The sequence below is a fragment of the Cnephaeus nilssonii genome (assembly GCF_951640355.1).
Source record: "Cnephaeus nilssonii genome assembly, chromosome: 4".
Lineage (NCBI taxonomy): Eukaryota > Metazoa > Chordata > Mammalia > Chiroptera > Vespertilionidae > Cnephaeus > Cnephaeus nilssonii.
Genome location: NC_137075.1, coordinates 56,887,276 through 56,901,792, shown reverse-complemented (window position 1 = coordinate 56,901,792; position 14,517 = coordinate 56,887,276).

Here is a 14,517-nt window from a genome sequence, read left to right as displayed (position 1 = left end):
AGTAACACGGCACTGGCAGCGGGTGGCAGTGGAGGCACTGCCAACCCCAATTGACAGCGATGAAAGCAGGACGGCAGCGGAATGGTGGAGCAGGTAAGCAGGAGGTGCCAGGTCAAGGCAGGTGTGAGCAGGGTCTGATCGTCCTGCAGATGGGACCAATGGTGGTGACAGGGGGCGGGGCTGCCGCCTGGCTCCCAGGCACTGAGGAAGCCAGGCAGGGGCCCAGTGAGTCAGGCAGAGGGGGTCATATGGGGATCCAGGGGCCCAGGTGCTGCCCAGGGCCCAGAGGTCAGCTGGGACCTACCCTTCCATGCCAGATGTTTGCACTTTGATTGCCAGCCAGGCCTAGGGACCATACCTGTGCACGAATTTCATGCACCAGGATTCTAGTTATTTATAATAGCTAATGAGTAGAAACAACCCAATTTCCCATCAACTAATAAATCAATAAACAAAATATGGCCCAGCTGGTGTGACTCAGTGGTTGAGTGTCAACCTATGAAGGTGACAGTTTGATTTCTGATCAGAGCATATATCCAGGTTGTGGGCTTGATCCTCAATGGGGGCATGCAGGAGGCAGCTGATCAATGATTCTCTCTCATCATTGATTCTATCCCTCTCTCCTCCTTTTCCTCTCTGAAATAAAAAAAAAACATTTTTAAAAAATGTGATAACATCTCTACAATGAAATATTTTGAGGCTATAAAAAAATGAAGTACTGATATACCTACAACATAAATGAATATTGGAAATATTAGGCTAAGTTAAACAAGCCAGACACAAAAGGCTTTCATTTATATAAAATGTCCAGAATAGGCAAATCCATGAAAACAGAAAGTAGATGAGTGATTTCTAGGACCTGGGGGAGGGGAGAATAGGGAGTGTATGATAATGAGTACAGGTTTATTTTAGGGTTGATAAAAATGTTCTAGAATTAGATAATGATAATGATTGTCAGCTCTACAATATAGTAAAAGCCACCAAATTGTACACGTTAGAAGGATGAATTTTATGGATGTGATTTATGGTATGGTATATCTTAATAAAGCTGTTCTTTAAAAAAAACCCAAAAAACTCTGGCATGCAGTAGGCATTTAATAAATGTTGTTTGGTTTCATTCCCATCAGCCTAAATTCAGATAACAGAGCTGAGGCTATTTCCTACCCAGAGTTTAATACCTTTTGTCCCCTTCAGCCCTGGCAGCCATCAGATGGGACTGTCTGAGGGTTGTCAGTGAGGGAAATCAGCTGTCCAGATTGTTGGGTTGGGGAGAGGTGCTGTAGTAAAAAATGGGAAATGCAAAATTTGGGAACAGATGCAAATTCCTTCACCAAAAGCCATTCCAAATAATAAGCTCCGGAGAAGGATGGAGAATAAAAATTAAGACAAGAGATCAATGGCTTGTGATCTGGAGGCACCTTAATTCAATTAACAGCTTCTTTTTTATGTATTTTTAAATTTTTTATTTATTGACTAGTGGCCCAGTGCACGAAATTTGTGCACTGTGGGGGGGGGGTGTCCCTCAGCCGACCTGCACCCTCCCCAATTTGGGACCTCTAGGGGGATGTCCGACTGCCGTTTTAGGCCCGATCCCACAGGGATCCAGCCTAAACCGGCAGTCGAACATCCCTCTCGCAATCTGGGACCGCTGGCTCCTAACTGCTCACATGCCTGCCTGCCTAATCGCCTGTAACCACTCTGCCTGACGGCCTGATCAACCCCAACTGCCCCCTCTTCTGGCCTGATCACCCCTAACTGTCCCTCCCCTGCCAACCTGATCACCCCCAACTACCCCCCCCTGCCAGCCTGATTGTCCCCAAATGCCCCCCCTGCTGGCCTGCTCGCCCCCAACTGCCCCCCCCACTGGCCTGAATGTCCCCAACTGCCCCCCCCACCGGCCAGCTTGCCCCCAACTGCCCCCTTCTGCTGGCCTGCTCGCCCCCAACTGCCCCCCTTGCCAGCCTGCTCACCCCTGACTATCTTCCCCTGCTGGCCTGTTCACCCCTAACTGCCTCTGCCTCAGCCCTGCCACCATGGCTTTGTCCAGAAGGACATCCGAAAGGTCTCCCGGAAGGTCTCCGGGTCTAATTAGCATATTACCCTTTTATTAGTATAGATTTGAGAGAGAAAGAGGGGGAGAGAGAGAGAGAGAGAGAGAAAGAGACATCAGTTTGCTGCCCCACCTTTTTATGCATTTATTGGTTGCTTCTTACATGTCCCTGATCAGAGATCAAACCCACAACCTTGGAATATTGGGATGATGCTCTCTAATCAACTGAGCTACTCAGCCAGGGCTATTAACAGCTTCTTATATCCTCCTCTCTGAGCTTCATTTGGCTGCCAGCTTGATTTCTTACAGAGCTAAGGCAGGTTTCCCACTGACCATATCATGGTTGATACAGTCATTTTCCTGCCAGGCAACTATATACTGGTTTCTGTTTTATTGAGTTATAATTGACATATGACATTGTATTAGTTTTAGGTGTACAACACGATTTGATATATGTATATATTGTGAAGTGATTACCATAATAAGGTTAGTTAACATCATCTTACATAGTAATAATTTTTGTGTGTGATAAAAACTATTAAGATCTACAATCTTAGCAAATTTCAAATATACAATACAGTATTGTTAACTGTAGTCACATTACATCCCCAGAACTTATTTATTTTATATTTTAGAGAATTATATTACTAAGTATGGCAATGAAGAACAATAAGTGAGAGTTGGATTTCTAAAATATTGGGCCCCATACCTTGGATATGAGTGTAAAAGACTGTTGAAATTTATTGAGATATATTAACAACATGTACACCAGAAATAACCAGACTGTGTAAGTTTTTGATTAATACAATCTTTTATGCAGATAAAGAACACGATATATTTACTCACTTAATAACATTAAACACATTCTTGTGGGAACCCAACTAAAATATATTGAGAGTGGATTATTTACTGGGCACTGTATTAAGTATTGTCACAAACATGATCCAGAAAGTAATGCCTAAGAGAGAGACTTTTAATCTCAAATTGGACAACCGTGGCCTTTGAAAAGCAGTTTCATTAGAGAGATGAACCAGAGTTGGGAGGATTAAAGAGTGAGTGGGCAGTGAAATATGTGTTGACTCTTTTTTTCAGTTCAGCATAGAGGGAAAGATAGATGAGATAGCTTGAGGAAAGGCAGGGGGGAAAAAATCACAGTAACTTAGTTTTCTGATTATATAACATGGGCCCAATGTAGATAGTTTGGAAGAACAAAGAAGTATAACAAAACAATAAATAGATTTATGATCTTTAAATAAAAATAAACTATAAATCTATATTTTCTGTTTAAATCATATCAAAGAAACTTAGATACTAACTTATTGGAAAGCTAGTATACAGTTTAGATTTCTAGCTAATCGAAGTATAGTTCTGTTAAGGGTAAAGAAGGAAGTCAAGGTCAAAAAGTGACTTTTCTTCTAAGGCAAATATTTATTTGAAGGAAAAGTATGAAAGTGATTGAAGTCACTTAGTACTGCTTAAAGATTAGTTTCCTTATCGGTAACAAGAAACTTTTGTTGATGTTGTTAATCCTCATTTGAGGACATTTTCCCATTGATTTTTAGAGAGAGTGGAAGGGAGGGGAAGAGACAAAGAGAGAGAAACATCCTTTGGTTGCCTCCTGACCTGCAACCAAGGTACATGCCCTTGACCAGAACCAAACCCATGGACCTTCAGTCTGCAGAACCACACTCTATCCGCTGAACCAAACCGGCTAGGGCGATAACAAGAAACTTTTGTTGACACAAGTAGATTAGAAACTTAGAATAAAAGCAGGTGGCACTCCTGGGGATATAATATATAGCATGGTGACTACAAATAAAAATACTGTATTGTATGTTTGAAAGTTGCTAAGAGAGTAGATCTTAAAAGTTCTCATCATAAAAAAATCATTAAAAAATTGTAACTATGTGTAGTTATCAGTTATATATATATATATATATATATATATATATATATATATATATATATATATATGTGTGTGTGTGTGTGTGTGTGTGTGTGTGTGTGTGTTGTACACCTGAAATTAATACTATGATGTTATATGTCAACTGTGTCACCATGGAAAAAATAATAAGTTTTAAAAAACATATAGGAGCAAATAAAAAATATCCATTCCCATTAAAATTGAAGTTATGAACTTCATTTATATTTTAGGCTTTTCCTCCACACATTTGGCACAGATTTGCTGCACCCAGAGAAGCCAAAAGTCAGGAGAGGGAGTATGATTCACTTCTCTTCCCTTTCATTGACTGCTTTTCCCCCTTATAAATCTCTAAGGCTGGAGTGCAGAGCGGAGAGGAAAGCAGGGCAGGAAAACTTACTTACTAGTAACTGATGCTGATACTGGCTGCTATTGGCCGCTTTAGACTCGGCAGATATTTACATCTGGCTCTCTCTCTCCTAGAGGATGTTTGGGCTATTTTCAAACCCTGCCATCATCACCACCGCTGCTGGATATCTGAAATGCATCTCTATTCCAGCTGGTCATTTGTGATTTGTTCCACACTCTTGAGGTATATGGGGGTCCACTTTTGGGCCTCCTTGTACTGAAGCTTCCTCTTGGGCAGGAACTAAGACGACCGCAGGCTGACTTTCTCTCACATTATCTACCCAGATCTGACCGTTGTGGAACATCACAACTCTTGCTGTGACAAACCCTGAAAGGGCAGCTCCTTCCTAAACGATAGCCAATGGCCACTTCCTCTAAGGTCAGCTCTCATCTAGATTTTTCAGGTATAATTCTGACACCAGTCTTCTGTGTCCCACAAACTGCAGGGATCACAAGCTCTTCAAGTGGTTTCCCTAAGTCCTTCTTTCTTGCCTTCAGGTAAAAGGGAAGCACACACAACCTCATGCTCTTGCCACCATTGTGGAATAATCATATTTATAATTTACATAAAAGTATGTGCGTATACATTAAAATTTTAAAATGAAAAACAAATAAGATAAGGCACTTAAGGAGCCAACTACAGTGCAGGGAAGATAATAACCACTAAAAGAATATTAGCTATTATTGCTAAATATCAGTTTTCCTGAAAAGATCATCTATATGATTGTTAAGAAATGGGAAAAAGTCATCTTCTAAAAGCCTAGCTAGCTACACACCAGTAAGTCAATTCCCTTTATTAAATTATGATTTAAAATATTAAGGACTATCCCCTGTGTCTTAAATTTTTACAACAGAGATGGTCTGACATAGCTAAGGGAGGTCAGTACATTTGCAGAAGCAAAGGAACTCTTACCAAAATATGAGCCGCTATAAAAGAAAAACTAAACATACATGGCACAGCATTTTGAAAACAGTTAGCATTCAAAACAAAACAAAGAAAAAACTAAAAAACACCAGGGTAGCAAGTCAATAGAGCAATTTTTGGTGCCATCTAAATACTTTCCTATAAACAAGGTAGAGTATAAATAGAAGAAGTTGCAATAGCCGCAATTGTTCCCTGCAGATCACACAATCGGCATAGAAGAAGCAATTTGGTGGGGTATTAAAATGGCTGAAATGATCAGATTTCTGTGTTGGTGTTCATGCCATTCAGACCCAATCAGAGATATTCGTGCATTCAGTATCCATCATTCATTCAAAAAATATGCACCTACCATGTGCAGAATGTTTTCCTAGAGCCTGTGATGAATATTAACAACGATGACACAATAATTGGCCTCAAGGCATCCCGGTCTAGTTGTCAAAGGTAAACAAAGCCTGCTATCTTTCAATTTAGAAATGTTGTGGAAAACTATGCGAGGTAGGTAGACTGTTAGGTCCTTGTCATTAGGAGGAACATCTGCTGTTACTGTTAAATTCTATACATTTTCAAATCCAAGATGTGTGTTTTCAAGTTTGGTACTGTTGGGTAGTAGATAAAAGATGCATACAGTAAAAAAAAAAAAATTATTCAAATGATGCAAGAGTATTTGTTTTAAAATATCATGTATATATTTATTTCTTATATACCAGGACACAAGAAATGCCCAATTTTTGAAGACAATAGTTTTTACTTCATTAGCTTATTACTTTATTTCCTCCTCCAGTTTACCTCTCCCCACACAGTCTGCAAGATGCAGAGCTTGGTAGGTATATTCTAAGCCAGCATAATGCTCTGCCAGATGTCATTTCCTGTTTTCTTTACAGAATTTCTGCAGTATTTTCTGTAAATAATTTTTTCACGATATAATCTATCTTCCTTTTTTTTTTTTTGTTTCCCCCATTTCTTTCTTTTCTGAAAAAAAGCCTAATCACATAACCCAATAGGGATCTAAAAATCCTTATTTCAGCACCTTCTAATCTGCTACTGAATTCTTTCCAGACCCATGATTTAACATCTGTGTTCAATATTCTAACCTACCAGAGGAATGGATGGAGCTCAGCTTAACTTGCTTCTTTCAACCTGGGAGAGCTACTAAAAAAAAAAAAAAAAAGAATTGAATTTGTTAGCTTTCTGATTTAAGATTTTTATAATGTAGCTTCATTATTTTGACATGAATTCCCTAGATTTCAGAGCCACCCATATTCAAATTTAAGCGCAAAACCACCCCAAAGACAAATATAAATTACTTGTTGATTACTCAACCTCTGCTTCTCCTGATACAGACAATTGAGTTGATGTTGTATTTTACACAGTGAAAAGTGGCTAATTATTAGCTTTTTATATAACTTTGAGATATTGTAGCCCAAAGAGAAAGAGTACAGACTTGTTAATAACTATTTTTAATGTTATATTTAAAATAACTTTAAAATTGGGTCATACGGAGTGATTCTTGAAAAATCCCCAGCTAATTTTAATGCCCCAGCTTTAAATAATACTAAAACACAATGGCTTCATCTTGAAAATTTGACAACCAAATTGATACTAATTAAAGCAATATGTGCAATTTTCCTGGAGTTCTAAAACAAAATGGAATTTGAAACTCAGTTACAAACTAGAATGACTATCACAAAATTAGATAATTAGAAAATTTCAAAAGAAGCACACATGTAATACAGCAGAGAGCATGTAAATTTACAAAGCATTATATGAAACATAATTTATGTGAATTTTTAAAAAGATATAATATCTGAGTGCACTTAGCAGTGATGATGCGTCACCCTGAGACATACTGGGGCCTGAATCCAGGATGGGACAGGAGGAGAAACTGATCCAGTTATAGAGTTGAATCACAGGGGCAGCAAGCTAGTGTTCAAATGGCAAATTCACCACTGATTCAGACTGGCATTGAAATGTAGTTCATCCCAGTGGAAAAGGGTATAGAGACTAGAAAACAATGAAATCGGGAGAGGCATGTGTTTGGATTTCAGGGGCAGCAGTCTAACAAAGCTTTGGGTTTATGCAGCACAGGACTCAGCCCCTCAATTCACATGAATTTGGCTCAGTGCTCCTGCTCCAAAGGAGGAGCTTGAATTCTGAACAGTTGACTGAGAAAAATCCATTCCAATTGCCTGGGATCACACACAGGAGTGAACAGAGGCTTCAGCTTTGGGGCATATGAGAAGCCAAGCCACACCCCAGGCACGCAAAACCCAAGACTAATCCAACAGTCCATCAGTTCTTGTTTGAATCTGACAAAATAGTGCCTTTTAGGTACAAAGATAAAAGCAATGGCTGCAAGATGGTCAGGACCCTGATGAGGCTGAAGGTCGTGCCTTCAAAAGAGCAGGGCCAGAGAAGGCAGACACCTATGAGTTCAGTCCTCAAGAAGTTATTCATGATGTAGGGAGAACTGAGTACCCAAAAAAGAAGTGATTTGTACTTGGATAGAATTCAAAAGAGGGTGCTTCTTAATCGGTATATCCAGTTAGGAAAAGAGTGGTGCCTCCTTCAGGATACTTGGTGAATTAATTTTTTAAACCCAAAGTGTTATGAGAGCTAATAGTAATAACTACATTTACTGAGCCAAGTACTTTTCATTAATTATCTATAATGCTCTCAACAAACTATAAGGGAGACTTACAGCTATTTTACAGGTGAGGAAACAAAGACTCAGGTACAGTAAATGGCCCTCCGGCACTCAGTTAATGAAGTGTTAAACTGGGTCTGCTTCCAGTAAATCAGCAGAGAGAAATAGATTTACATCTATATATATAAAACCCTAATATGCAAATAGATAGAACAACTGATCAACTGGTCGCTATGACATGTGCTGACCACCAGGGGGCGCGCGCGGAACATGGCGGGCATTGGCTGCAGCGGAATGGTGGAGCAGGTGAGTGGGGGCGCCAGACCAAGGTGGGGCACTGGTCACTGTCATCGGAGTGAGCCTCTGGTGGTTACTGAAAAATCTTTGCTCCCACATACCGCGGTCCCACTGGGCGCTCGCACCCGCTGCCGGCGTCCAGCGCTGGCCCCGATCACCCCTCAGGGTTTCTCTCCCCCTGCTCCTGAGGGGCGATTGGTGCCGACAGCCACCTCTCGCACCCCCTGCTGGCGACGGCCCCACTTGCACCCACTGCCAGCTCCAGAGCCATCGCTAGTACCCACTGCCCATGCCAGTCCTGCTCGCACCTGCAGCCAGTGCCGGAGCCACTGCTCTCACCCACTGCCAGGACCCGACACTGGTCTGGATCACTCAGTGCCGGCAGCGGGTGCAAGCGACGGCTGCCAGCCCCAATCACCCCTGAGGGTTTCTCCACCTCCCCCTGCTCCTGAGGGGTGATTGGGGCTGCAGCCACTGCTGGAGCCAGCCCCAATTGCTCTGCGCTGTAAGCGGGTGCGAGCGGGGTCGGCGCTATCAGAGCATGGGAGCAGTGGCAGCGGGAGCAGGGCTGCCAGCTGACAGGGGACTGGGGGCTGTGGCAGGAGGGGCTGGGCGGGGGCGCGGAACATGGGCTGAGACCCACTCCTGTACCCACCGCAGCCTCACAGCCCACAGTTCCTTTCAAGGTGCACGAATTTGTGCACTGGGCCCCTAGTTAGAGAATAAAATATGTACAATTTATCACCAGTTAATTTAAATCAAAAACTCATTTACAGCCGAGACTGGTTTGGCTCAGTGAATAGAGCGTCGGTCTGCGGACTGGGGGGTCCCAGGTTCGATTCCAGTCAAGGGCATGTACATTGGTTGCGGGCACATCCCTGGTAGGGGGTGTGCAGGAGTCAGCTGGTCGATGTTTCTCTCTCATCGATGTTTCTAGCTCTCTGTCCCTCTCCCTTCCTCTCTGTAAAAAAATCAATAAAAAAAAAGACAAGAAGTATTTAAAAAAACAAAACACTCATTTACATATATATTAAAACTTACTTTAATAGATGTACTAGTATATGTAGTAAAATGAAAATGAAATATAGGCTTCACTACCGTGATGTTCTAGTGTGCACTGGTCCCTTTTCATTCAGATACTAGTGAAATCTTTAGATAATGTCTACCCTGTTCAATTTCTTCCTTATTTTCTTTTGTATCCAGCTTTTTACTTCTACAACTAGTCTACAGACAGACATATTACCCTAGTTCCCACACTAATCCTAAGCAAAGTAGAACTTGTGTTTAAACTCTGCTGGTATTCAAATTTTAACTTACATTTCCTCCAGATCTTTGGGTCACACTCAAACGATTCCGTGGAGCCTCCTCCCAGCTACTCTCAAGGACCTGACATCAACTAATACCTAATGATAGGAAAAGCTAAGGAATGCGGTACCGTAATATTATTAGCTAGAATAAATAGAAATTTAGGTGAAAATGACATAGACTCCTTAAAATAATAAAGGAGGTGTTATGGATGTCATACTGCATCTATTTACAAAGAAGTTTTATTACAAAGGAATATTCATAATTAAAATCTACTGTTCACTGGAAACTCCCTATCTAACTAATTTTATTTCTTTATAAAACTGCTGGTTATCTCATTTTCCCAATGAAATAATTAATGATTATAGTGATAGTTTCATATTTATAAGAATATGATATGTTCTGAACTATATTCCTTTATAGATATTCTAGCCCTATACGATAACTAATTTTTTCTGTATTTAAAGTAAAATAAATTTCTGACTTTGACAATCCCATTTTTAGTTCCAAAGCCAGAGAAACCAGAGAGGACATGATCTCTTTTCAGATTCCAATCTCATATTTTTCTCGGCTCTTTGTTGGTCAGATTTAGGTCCACAGTTGTATTTCCCATTATTATATTATCTACCTTATCAGAGAATTTTTCCTCAGGGCTGGCATGTATCTTCAGAAATCTCTTTCTTTTTATTAGATTCCACAAAAAAAGTCCATTCTCAAGTTATTGTAACCACTACCATTAATTTGATTTGGTGGTTTTCTTTATACTTTTCACAGAAAATCATTTCCCCCTCAGAAATCTTGTCCTCTTTAAAATTGTTTAATATCTTCTGAAGAATAGTTTCCAAAGAAATTTTGGAGTTTTGCAACATTCTCTAATCAAATGCTAAAGAAATCCAACCTGATATAAAAGTTCTGTAAGTTCAGAGGTGGGACAAACTGGGATCCATGCTTGAGATGAAATGAGGAAAATATTTCAGGAAAACAAGAAGAACTGAAGAAACTCAAGATGTGTTCAGAGGATTAGGGCACTAATTTATATGGAGGGTTTGGAGAATGAGACGTGAGAGTTAAATCTGAAACGGAAATGTGGAGGACTTACATGCCAAGCTAAGAATTAGATTATTTTTCTGGAGTTAAATGGAAGTCTTAGCTGGTGTTTAGGAAGTGAATTGACATTATCAAAGATTTATTTGGGCAAGATGTGTGATGGCATGAAGCAGAACTATTAGAAGGAGGACTAATGACAGAAAAATGTTTGAAGTAATTCAAGCATGAGAAAATAAGGCCTCATGCTCACCAGAGCAAAAATAGAAATGATAGATGGGAAACCCATTTCAAAACACAGGGCTTGTTTGGATGTGCCTGAAAAAGTTAAACATAGAATTGCCATATGACCCAGCAGTTTCACTCCTAGGTATGTACTCAAAAGAACTGAAAACAGGCATTCAAACAAAACCTTGTATACAGATGTTCATAGTAGCACCAAAAAGTGGAACCAATTCAATTGTTCGAACAATGAATGGATAAACAAAATGTGGCATAGTCATATGATTTAAGTCCCCATTACTTTAAGAATATTATTTGGCAAATAAAAGGAATGAAGTACTGATACATACTTCACAGGTGAGCCTTGAAGACATTATGCTAAGTAAAATAAGCCCTACGCAGAAAGACCAACATTGTATGATTTTATGTATTTGAAATACCCAGGATAGCCAAATCCGTTGAAACACAAAACAAATTAGTGGTTGTTAGGGACTGGGAAAAGGAGAAGATGAGGAGCGACTAAAGGATACAGGGTTTCTCTTCAGAGTGATGAAAACATTCTGGAACTAGATAGTGATAATGGTTGCACATCTGTAAATGTACTTACTAGTAATGCCACTGAATTATACATTTTTAAATGGCTGCCCTGGCCAGTGTTGCACAGTGGTTAGAGTGTCAGCCTGCTCATCAAAGGGTTGCAGGTTTGATTCCCGGTCAAGGGCACATACCTGGGTTGTGGGTTTGCTCCCCAACCCCAGTCGGGGCATGTGTGGGAGGTAACCAATCGATGTGTCTCTCTTGCATTGATATTTCTCTCTCTCTCTCTCTCCCCCTCTCTCCTTCCCTTCCACTCCCTCTCTGAAAAGCAATGGGGAAAAAAAAATCCTCAGGTGAGGATTAACAAAAAATCAAATAAATGGTTAAATTGAAAAATTTTATGTTATGTGTATTTTACCACACACCCACAAAAAGAAACAAACCAATCAAAAACAGGACTTGCCTCTGATTGGAAATATTAGGGAGAAGCGGGGAGTCAAGGTATTAGTATTTAAAGTGTTGTTGATTGTAGAGGACCGCCTGGGAAGACACATGGGCATTTTCCTTAATTATCCAGCTGAACTCAGGGTGTAGGCCGAGTCACGCCCTGGGAACATGCTTCCCCAATGAGGCTGGACATGTTAATCAGTTCTGACTTCATAGCAGCCCAGGTGTCGGCAGGGGCGGGACTAGATATGTAAATCTAGGCCTTTAAAATAAACGTGCTGCGTGGCTTGGGTCGTCGTCGTTGCAGCCTCTCCACCCAGCCCCAGCTTCATGAATCTATTTCTGTCTCTTGGTCTCTTTCTTTCTTTAATTTCTTAATCCCCAACTCCTCCACTCAGCAACCGGACCCGTACCTTTTCCGTGATGACGCGGAAAAGAGAGAAATACCACTGCAGTTGATTAAGATACTGATGACACCATTAACTGAAAGAAGGAAATTAATGAGGGAGCTTATTTGGGTGGAAACTATGTGGTAGTCCCCTCCCTATATGGCAAGAGGGGCAGTCATAGGGGTCAACATTAGCCTTCTTTGGTTGGCTTATTTTATGTGGGTATTTAATCCTTGCCGCCTATCGATAATCATGAAGGAGGAGACTTCCACCTCAATGCTAGATGCTGCCTCACCCACTGTGAGGGATGCACCATCCAGATCTACCTCCATGGAAGGAGTAAAAGTGCTAGTAGTCAGGCAGGCTTTAGCTGTCAGCTCTTATGAGGTGTGCCTCAGCTACTGATAGCACCTCGCCCAAGGTCATGCCCTTCCCAGGGCAGCCCATGGACAATGACTCATTAACAAGGATATATAAAGCCTCTGCTGTTGGATTATTTAGCTCCAGAGCTTCTCCAAAGGGTCCATCAAGACTGCTGTTTGGGCTTTCAAGGCTGTCATTTGTGCCTGCAACAAGGCTCAACTTTTCCCTCTGCCTAATCCTGTTTCTTAACCCTACTGTCCACAAGTATTGATCACAATGGCATTCCCTAATAAACACCCTGCACTCTAAATTCCAATTCAGTGTGCTTCCCAGAAAGTCCAACCTGCAACCTTTGGCACCAGGAGTGGTCTAAGAAAGCAGGTAAGATGGGGATTTAGAACTAGTTCATTCACTACCCACTTGGTAAAGATGCCATCACTAGTGGTAAATGAAGCACAGAAAGCTTCTGGTTGCAGGAAGCCATGCAATTGTTCAAATTTCCACTAGAGGCGAAGTGTGAGGACATATCAGTAGGAAGAAATAGCCTATCTTGTTTGATATACCAGACATCAGAGAAATATGGATATAATAGTAACTACATGACCAATAGAATTCCATAGCTAATGCTAAACTGGATTAATGCACTAGAAAAAGATAACAAAGGCTGAGAGCAAGGGATAGGCAATTGAAAGTCAAGTGGAAAATCAGGAAGCCCTTAACGGCATATTTTTCTCATTTCCTTTAAGGGGGCGGGGGGAGGGGTGGGGCAGAGAAAACTTAGGACCAGGCCTGGGACTTGTCAGAGTAGGTACTTTCCCAAAAAAGTCAACTTTCAAACAAGACAGGTCTGCTTAAGCCTGCAAAGTAGCCCAAACCTCCCTATTCAGAGCTACCACTTCCCTGTTGCTTTAAGATTATGCAGATTTCCACCCCCTGCAAGACAGTACTAGTATGTGTTCCTCACAGAATCCGAGAGGTGGGTAGTTGGGAGAATATTCTGATGGGAGTCACAGCATAACCCAGCTGGAGCGTGTTGGGCCTAATAAGGACAGAAAGGAGATGCAGGACCCAGTCAGCTGGAGAAGTATGCCTGGGACTATATTCTGAAGTGTTTGATCAAGGGGATTCAAACAAAAGATTGGGAAAGGGTTTTTATTAAATTCTAAGATATACGATTTAACACCTATAGCAAGTATCCCAAGAGAAGGCGTGAACTCACTAATTAAATAGCACCTAGAAGCATGGGGAAAATTATGACCCATAATAAGGGAGATCAAAATGGCAGCAATCCTGTGGGAGATGGAAAAGGGATTGAAGGGCACCAGAATATGAGCATGCTGGCTTAGATATACTGTATTAGATACCGTCCCCCACCTCCCAAGAAAAAAAATCCCTCTAAACAATTACGTTCCATGGGAAGAGCTGAAGGATACACACAATTTTGCAAGACCCTACGGGATGTGCTGATGAGAGGAAGACAAGCATGAGTAAAAAATTCAATGTTGGTTCTGTTTTGTATGCCCGTGCTGACAACCGAAGAGACTATTACAGTTCCAGGCTCCCTCATGGCAATGGTGATGATAAGAGGCCAGGTGGTAGTCTTAATTGTCAGAAGCCAGGTAGATATAACTGCAGTAATGAATGGCTAGTTCAGACTGGCAGGCTGACCAACAGTTATGGATTCCGTTAGTAGCAGAATGCAGCATCCCTAGGAGCAAAACAGAGGGTCAAAAGCAAATGTACTACTCAACTTGTACCATCAGAAGAAATCAAGGATGGCTAACCAGGAGGCTGAGGGCAATTGTCCCAATAAAACTTCATGATCTTTTGCTCAGTTATTAGAATTGAATCCCCCTTTTCTTTGGACCCAGAGGATGGCAGCTTCTCAGACGGAACCATACAACAGCAGAAGACGTGTACATTGTAACATCTTCCCCCTGTGGGGCCTATGGGCATTTGCATAGA